At 34.8% G+C, this 9,425-nt stretch overlaps 1 non-coding gene across 1 annotated transcript; it reads left to right on the top strand.

Moving 5' to 3' along the window:
* The first annotated feature begins 8,060 nt into the window (after positions 1-8,060).
* Positions 8,061-8,168, top strand: LOC129312268 (small nucleolar RNA R71). Its single transcript, XR_008593513.1, has one exon. It is a non-coding gene; the product is annotated as a small nucleolar RNA R71 (small nucleolar RNA).
* Positions 8,169-9,425: the final 1,257 nt, after the last annotated feature.

Below are 9,425 nucleotides of genomic sequence, written 5' to 3'. Positions count from 1 at the left end.
CTATTATAGCCTCTAGTAAAGCAAGAAGATTGGGATGCTTTTGTTGTCTCTTGGCGCGATAAGGAATTTAAGGTATTTATGTTTCTAAAATTTAAATTTTAGTGCCATTTATTGAATATATCTATGTGTACTAACAGGATATTTTTGTTATTGATTAAAGGAACTGAGCGCCCAAAATAAGAAGAGAGTGGCCAAGAATGAATACCCTTACAGAGCAGGGAGGTTAGGGTATGCAGGCGTGAAGCAGAAAGAAGTTGAGGCTGAGGGATCGGATGTTACCATATCCCGCCAAAGACTCTGGGCATTGGCACGAACAAATAAAGATGGAGTGATTGACAACCCTCATGTGAAAGAGGTTGCTGAAAAAATTGTAAGTGTTATTCTTATCTATCAATTAATAAATAATTATTAAAAGGCATACTAATTAGCTCTACTTTTCACAGGATTCCCTCTCTCAAGAAGTATCACAGGGCAAGCTTCTTGAGCATGAGGATATCTTAGCTAGAGCATTGGGGACCCCTGACCACCCAGGTCGGGTTAGGGGTATTGGCTTCAGTGTCACAAAGAAGCAATACTTTGGCAAGATTAAGAAGCAAACATCGGCTTCTTCATCCGAGGTCCAAGAGTTGAGAGAAGAGCAAGCTGTTATGAAGCAACAGCTAGAAGCCCAAGCGAAGTTAATTGACATGCTATTGAAGGGCCAGATCCCTGGGAGGCTTTTGGGTGATGTTAGCCCCAGCGGAAAAGATAGCTGCACAGTCCCTTCAGACAAAATACCCGAGGTAATGCATTTTCTCTTTTAAATTTGCTCAACTAATTTTTTATCTAGACAACTAACGTTCTTCATTTATTTAGGGCGAGAATGACTACAACTGTTTAGCAGACGATCCGTCACACAAAGTAGTTGCAACGGAATGCATGTATAACATTGCCGGGGACACAATCCATAACCTTCCCCTCCCACCCGATTGCATTAGGGTTTCCTTGCTTGTTGCAATCGACCCTAAGTATCCATTACCTTATCCTACCGATGAGATGCAGACGGTAGGAGATGCGTTGGGGAGCTTCGTTGCATGGCCCAGCCACCTTGTTATGGTCGGTACACCAAAGCCGACAAAGGACCCAAAGTCGCCAAAGGACCCCTTGCCACCAAAGAAAAAGGTATATATGATTTATATAATTATTTAAAATCTTTAATATATATATATATATATATTTTCTAACTTTTTCATTGTATAGCCAAGGGGAAAAAGCAAATTGAAGGGTAAGGTGTCAGGCCATACTAAAGAGTCAGTCACGATTTCGCAACATGCAGTGCCTATGCTTGTTGTAGAAAACAAATTCCGTGACTCTCTTGAGACTTATGCTTCGGCTACGAGGATGATTCGTCAAGAGCCGATAGAGCGGTCCTTACTTTGAAATTTTGACTTGTCAACTAAGCTAAATAACCATTATCTAGAAAGCCAAAGAAATATACACAATAATCAAAGCACTTAACCATGAAAAACAAATAACAGTGCTCACAACTGAAATTCATTGCAAATGAAAATTGCATGGACACTTTGAATTATAAGGTTCACATTTAAAGAAGAGTGTGTCCAAGTAGCAAATCATAAATATTCAATTCAAAGTTTAGAGCATAAATTCAGTAGAACCAATTTCATACCACCAATACTCATTGCAACTCTCACAAGTAATTCAAAGCATATAAGCCAACAATAAACAAGGAAGCATCCAAAATTTTGATCCATGAATCAGCTATTAATCCAGATTTCAGCTTAGAAAGTACCTATGTGAATCCACACCACTAGTTAAAGTAATCAACTTCAAACTAAAACGTGAAAAGCGTACCTTAAGCGAGAGTAAAAAAAATACTCAGAAGAAGCAGAGGAAATGAAAGCAGTAAGCTACAGTATGGAAGACCTGTGAGGGTCGGTGTGGGTGAGTTTCAAAGCTGGTGGAATGAGCACAGTTGCAGACCAAACTAAGGGAAGACAGAGATAAAGGTGAAGTGTGGACTGTGAACTATAAAAGTAAGATTCAGACAATGCAAAACAAAACAGGGTGAGCTAAAATGCTGTATGTTGTGGCTGATTGAGAGAAAATGAAGGCGCGACTAGGATAATATGATTTACGATGAAGCTAGATCAGAGAAAAAAATGAAGGATTCAAGGAAGAGAGATTTCGAACAAGAGCATGGTAGACAACTTTCAGGTGGAAAGCAACAGTGAGTTTCAAGCAGTGTTCAGTGAGTAGGTGAAGAAGACGATGAATAAGGGCTGATGCACGATGATGTATGACAGAGGTGGAGGGTATGGCTGGGATGAGCAAACTCACTGAACTTGACTGTTAAGAAGATGGAGTGCAGAGGCTGCAGCTGAGCTTGTTGCAGCTAAGTGGGTGAGTTTCTTATAGTTTTCAATAGGATAGGGCGATGGTGGAACACTGCACATGGCTGAGTTAATGGAGTGAATATGGGGTTGATGGACTGAAGCATGAAAACTGAACACCGTAGTGAAGGAGGCTGCACACGATTGAGGAAGAAGAATGAGTTGCAAACAGGGGTGAAGCACATTGTTGGACAAGAAAGACTGAGTTTTGTGGCTGAAGGATGAAAATGGATGAAGGTGAAGAGAAAAGAAAGCTAGGGTAAAAGGAGAGAAGGATAAAATTGTAAAAACAAATTATTTATTTATATATAATAGTTGCACTTCTGCAATTTAAAACGTAACTTGCAAATTGTCTTTAACAAGAACGTCATGCAAATTTTTTTAAATAAAAATAATAAAATAAAATAATATATATATATATATATTTATAAAATATTTTTATTCAAAATATAATACTTTATAGTAATTAAAATAAAATAATATTTTAATCAAAAAAATATATTTATTTTTTTTTGAAATTTTTTTTAAAAAATATTTACAAATTTGTTCTTATTAAACTAAAAAGAAAATTAAGTTTTTTTTAAAACTCAAACAAAGATTTCACTTCAATGAAACAAAGTTTCACTCCAGCAAAGATGCTCTCTGTAAGTTGGTTAAGCATTTCACAGAATGGTCCTTTACTTCAACAAAACAAAGTTTTGCTCTAGTGAAGATACTCTCTGGAATTTTGGTAAAAAGTCACAGAGGCATCTACCGCTAGAGTGAAATGAGATTTTGCTACAGCGAAGGTACTCTTTGGAATTTTTGATGAAAAGTCACAGAGGCATCTACCACTAGAGCAAAATGAGATTTTTTTGTAGCGAAGGTACTCTTTGAAATTTTTGACAAGAACACAAAGAGACCCTTTGCTAGGGCAAAATCCTCATTTGTTGAGGCGAACAAAACAAAGAACAAAAATGCTCAAAATCTAAAAAGACTACACAAATGAAGCAAAAACTCACAAAGAAAATAGCCTAAACACCTCCTAATCAACACACTCATCATATCAAACCCACTCCCACACCTTCTAACCTTTAATTAACAACTTTGAAAATTCATCAACACAAGATCTTGATCCCATATAAACACATATAAATATCATCAATTAAGCATAAGGATAGAATACTCCCCCAAAATATTATTGGCCCATTCTTTGATTTTAAGACTTGGCTTTGAGCTTTCAAATTCTTCAAGAACTCTGCAATCATACGAACACACCAAAATAAAAGAAGCACAAACTAAAGACAAAGAAAACAAACAAACCAAAAACATAAGTGTAGAGAAAATAAATTTGGGTTGCCTCCCAAAAAGTGCTTGGTTTATAGTCTTTAGCCAAACTCTCTAAGATCATCAAGGTAGATCAACCAAGTGGACAACAAACTTCAATCGCTCTATGTCATCTCCCCAATAATGCTTGAGTCTTTGTCTATTAACTTTGAAAGATCTATCCGTTCTTTCATCAAGAACCTTAATTGCTCCATATGGTGCCATAGAAAGCACTTTAAAAGGGTTAGACCATCGAGATTTTAGCTTTCCAGGAAAAAACCTTAATCTTGAGGAGTACTAAATCTTGTAAAAATGTTCTTCTTCAAAAATTGAATCATAGTATTACCATCATTTGATTGACACATTATAGCCTCTACCCACTTACTCACATATTCTACAACAACAAGTATGTATTGATTTCCTCTAGAAGAAGGAAATGGTCCCATGAAATCCATACCCCAAACATCAAAAAGTTCCACTTCTAAAATCACAAACTAAGGCATCTCATGTCTCTTAGAAATATTTCCTATCCTTTGACATCTATAACACTTGGTAATAAATTGGTGAGTATCTTTAAACAAAGATGGCTAATAAAAACAAAACTCAAGTACTTTAGATATAATTCTTTGTCCCCCATGATGCCCCCAATGCAAATGCATGATAGGCATATAAAATAGCTTCTTGTTCTATTTTAGAAACATATTTTCTAATGATCAAATCAACACATCTTTAAAAAAAATGGTTCAACCTAAATATAAAAGTCAATATCATGTAAAAATTTATTCTTTTGAAAAGGCTTCAAATTATGAGGTAACACTTTACACACAAGATAATTCACAATATCCACATATCATGGTAAATCACAAGTACCAACAACAAATAATTGCTTATCAAGAAAATTTTTAGTAATCAACAAGTCATCACCATAATCAAAAACATGAACAAATCTAGACAAATGATTAGCAACTTAATTTTCAGTTCCTTTCCTGTCAACAATTGTCACATCAAATTCTTGCAACAATAAAACCCATCAATAAGCCTAGGTTTATATTCTTTCTTATTCAACAAATATCTAATAGCAGCATGATCAGTATGAACTATTATCTTAGCACCCATTATATAAACTCTAAACTTTTCAAAAACAAAAACAACAGCAAGCATTTCTTTTTCAGTAGTTGAGTAATTTACCTGTGCGCCAGCTAAAGTCTTGCTTGCATAGTAGATAGGATGAAAAATCTTTTTTGCCTTTGTCCAAGCACTGCTATAATAGCAAAATCACTTGCATCACATATGACCTCAAAAGGTAGTGACCAATAATGAACAACAATGATAAGGATAGATGTTAATCTACTCTTCAACTCTTCAAAGGCCTTTGTACACTCTTTATTGAAATTGAAAGTAGTGTCTTTTTCAAGTATTTGAGATAAAGGCTTTGAAATCTTGGAGAAGTCCTTGATGAATCGACAATAGAAGCCAACATGCCTTAAGAAACTTCTCACAGCCTTCATATTAGTAGGCGGTGGCAACTGCTCAATAATTGAAGTCTTAGCCCAATCAACCTCAAGACCCTTCTTGGAGACTTTGTGATCCACAACAATACTTTCAATTACCATAAAATGACATTTTTCCTAATTAAGCACAAGGTTAGTCTCCTTACATCTTTTCAAGATTCTTGCCAAGTTGAACAAGCACTATTTAAATGATTCTCCAGAAATAGAAAATTTATCCATAAATACCTCCATAATCTCTTCAATCATATCAGAGAAGATGCTCATCATACACCTTTGGAAAGTAGCGGATGTATTGCAAAGACTGAATGGCATCCTTCTAAAGGCAAATGTGCCGTAAGGACAAATAAAAGTAGTTTTCTCTTAGTCCTCAGGGGCTATAGCAATTTGATTGTAGCCTGAATAACCATCCAAGAAGCAAAAGAACTCCTTACTAACTAGTCTATCCAACATTTGATCAATGAATGGAAAAGAAAAATGATCTTTCCTCGTGACATCATTCAACTTCCTATAATCCATGCAAATACGCCATCCAGCAACTATTCGAGTTGGAATTAACTCATTTTGCTTATTAGTAATTACTATCATTCCTCTTTTCTTGAGAACATATTACACTAGGCTAACCTATGCACTATCAGAAATGGGATAGATTATCCCAGCATCTAACCACTTAATAATTTCTTTTTTTACCGCTTCTTTCATCATGAGATTCAATCTTCCTTAATTTTGAACAGATTTCTTATAGTCATCTTCGAACAAAATTTTATGCATAACAATAGAAGGACTAATACCTTTGATATCTGCAATTATCTACCCTAAAGCTTGCTTGTGATCCTGAAGAACTTTAAGTAACTTCACCTTTTGATCATTAGACAAAGCAAAAGAAATGATAATAGGAAATGTCTCAAATTAACTCAAATAAGCATAAGTAAGGTACGGTGGTAAGGGTTTAAGCTCCACAATTGGTGCTTACTCAATTGAAGGTTTCAAAGAAGGAGCTTACCTAGATTCCAACTCTAGAGATTCAAATACTCTTCTTGAATTGAGAAATTGAGGAGTTGCTTGAAGTAATTTCTTGTATTCAACAATATCATCATTTTCAACCATATTATCTCCCAATAATATAGCATGTAATGAGTCTTTCACAATAAAGGACTCTAAAATCTCTTGAACTACTTCATCTAGAATCTCCACTCTAGAATAAATTTCAGATTCCTTAAGATATTTCACTGCTTTATGTATGTTGAAGCTAACTTCTTCATCATTTACTCTAAGTTTGATCTCTCCTCTCTCAACATCAATGAGAGCTTATACTGTAGCTAAAAATGGTCTACCCACAATAAGTAGGAGATTTCTATCTTCATCACAATCCAAGACAATGAAATCAAAAAGAAATGCCAAACTTTAGGAAATGCCAAACTTCTATCAACTAATTGAAGAGTTGTTGAAGTGGGACTAGCTTCACCAAGTTGTAATTTTCTAAACACAAAAAGTGGTATCAAGTTGATACTTGAGCCTAAATCACATAATGCCCCACCTTAAAATTTATCTGCAATCACACAAGGAATTAAGAAAGTACCTGGATCATGACATTTTAGAGGTAATTTGTTCAAGAGAATGGCACTACACTCTTTAGTAAGCGTAACTATTATACATTCACTCAACCTCCTCTTCTTACTCAACATCTCCTTTAAGAATTTAGCATATTGAGGCATTTGCTCCAAAGCTTCAATAAGAGGTATGTTGATGTGCAATTGCTTGAAGATTCCTAAGAATTTCTTGTATTGCTCCTCTAATGCTTTCTTTTAAAATCTTTGAGAGAATGGTAATGGTGGCACTCAAGAAAGATGATCACTAGTGGATCCCTTCTTCATGGATGTTGTCACAACCTCTATTGGAGACTCCTTCTCAATATCATTTTCAACATTCACAACTTTAGCTTTAATAGGTACAGAAGATACCTCTTGCTCAATTTGATCAATTTCTAGCTTAAGTGTAGACTCAGAAGTACGAGGGGAAATTTCAGATAATTGCTTCCTACTCCTTAAGGTAATTGCTTTACACTCCTCACTTCCTTCTCTACAAGGATTAGTCTCCATATTGCTTGGCAATCCCCTTTAATGAAGTACAGTCACTGTAGTTGTAATTTGCCCCATTTGAACCTCAAGATTCTTTAGAGATAAATCAACTCTTGCATTAATGGCGACTTATTCTTAACTATTCTTAATTTGAGATTCTACCAATTTGCCATTACTTCTTCCAAGTTAACTCTTGACTTTTGAATAGGATTAAATCGCTTTTCAACTTGAGAAAAACCTGGAGGAATGATTGGCTTTGTATTAGAAGATGAAGCTTGATTGAGGGTTGCACTATTTCTCCAAGAAAAGTTAGGATTCTAACACCACCCAGGATTGTAAGTGTTTGAAAATAGGTTGACTTGATTATTACCACAATAATTCCCAGCATAATTTACCATCTCAACTTGTTGAGAAAGATGGCAAATTCAGTAGCATGTACATCTCCATAATAATCACACTGAGCATATATGGCATGAGCTCCCAGAGGCCTATTATTGTTTCGATCAACACGTGCTTCTAAACAGTCAAATCTTTTACTCAGAATCTGAAGCAAAGCTACCACTTGGAAAGATGAAGAGTCATTAATAACTCTTTCTAGTGGTCTCCCAGGTCTTCTCTCATTGTTGTTATAGATGTAATCATTAGCAAGATCATCTAAACAATTCTAGACATAGTTCACTGATTGCTTTGTAATCCTACCATTAGTAACTGAATTCATCTCAGACTTAGATTGAGGTGTCAACTGACTACTAAAAACTTAAATCAAAACCTATTTTTCTTAATTATGCCTAGGACTTTACTTCACCAATTACTTAAACCTTTCCCAAGCTTCATACAAATGTTCACCAAATTGTTGATTAAAATTAAGAATGTTGGCTCTAGAATCGACCATCTTGTTATATAGGAAAAATCTTGATCTGAACTTGCTTTTCATTTCCTCCTATGATGAGATACTACCCTCATCCAAATTGTCATGCCAATCCTTAGCTTTCCCTTGTAGAGAGCAAGGGAAGAGGTAAAGATAGATGACATCTTGAGGAACCCCATTTTGCTTAAATGAGTCACAAATGTCAAGCAAGTTCATCAAATGTCTATTAGGATCCTCATCTTTATTTCCCACAAATTGCTCATTCATCTTAATTATCTTAAGCATGGTTTGCTTAATCTCAAAGTTCTTCACTTAGAAGTCAAGCACTTTAATCTTAAACTGGCATCCTCTAGCTTGTCTACCCAAAAAATCAGTGACACACAACCTATCATTATCATCCTCAACCATCTCTTCGTTTGTAACTTTTTCACCAGTTGGAGGTTGAGTTTGAGGTGAAATAGCTTCCAAGATTTCTTTGAGACTCCTTATTCTCATAGGTGACTTTTTCAATCTAGTTCTACATGGCATGTAAAATAGTCTTGCAATAACAAGACAAGATCAATGATCTAACTGAACAAACAAAACAAAAAAAAATGAAAAAACAAATGGTCAAGCTAAAACTACTTAAGGTCCTCTATTTCTAATCACCAATCGCCTAGACTCCCCAACAACATCACCAAAAACTTGATGCACACAATTATGTTTTACTGTAGGTGTACGGTTCGTAATTAGTAAGCAGCAAATCAAGGTCGATCCCATGAAGAATCAAGTTAATTGGTAATTAGGTAATAAAGTCTCCATTTTCATTTAAGTTGAGCAAAGCAAAATATGGATTTGATTTTTGCAAAATAAGGATTGAAATTAAAAAAAATGTATTAAAATTAAAATTCCAACAACCACAAACAATCAAGGCAACTTAAGGTGGCTAATCTCTTCTTCAATTCATAAAGCATGTAATTATCTAAATAAATTCATTTAATATTAATATGTTAATCTAGAGTATTAATAGAAATATTTATCTTCTGATTAATTACACCCCTCTCTTGAATTAATTTTCTATTTCTAACACAATTACTTAAAAGGTAAAATGGCACAAACTCACTCTAATGTAATTATATAGGTCCAATAGGTATATTCCTATCCTATTGAAAAAATTAGAATAAATTCTAATCTCACATTACTCAGTCTAATGGTCAAATTTAGATTTTTCTATTCCAAAGCAAAACCCAAACCCCTAAATTCACACTCAATGGTGGCCAAGCATTAAATTGACAAA

This window comes from Prosopis cineraria, unplaced genomic scaffold, assembly GCF_029017545.1.
Source record: "Prosopis cineraria cultivar Desert tree isolate PC_DT_omini unplaced genomic scaffold, ASM2901754v1 PC5, whole genome shotgun sequence".
In the NCBI taxonomy this organism is placed as follows: Eukaryota; Viridiplantae; Streptophyta; class Magnoliopsida; order Fabales; family Fabaceae; genus Prosopis; species Prosopis cineraria.
The sequence above is the reverse complement of the archived record's forward strand: the minus strand, read 5'-3'. Positions and strand labels throughout refer to the sequence as shown.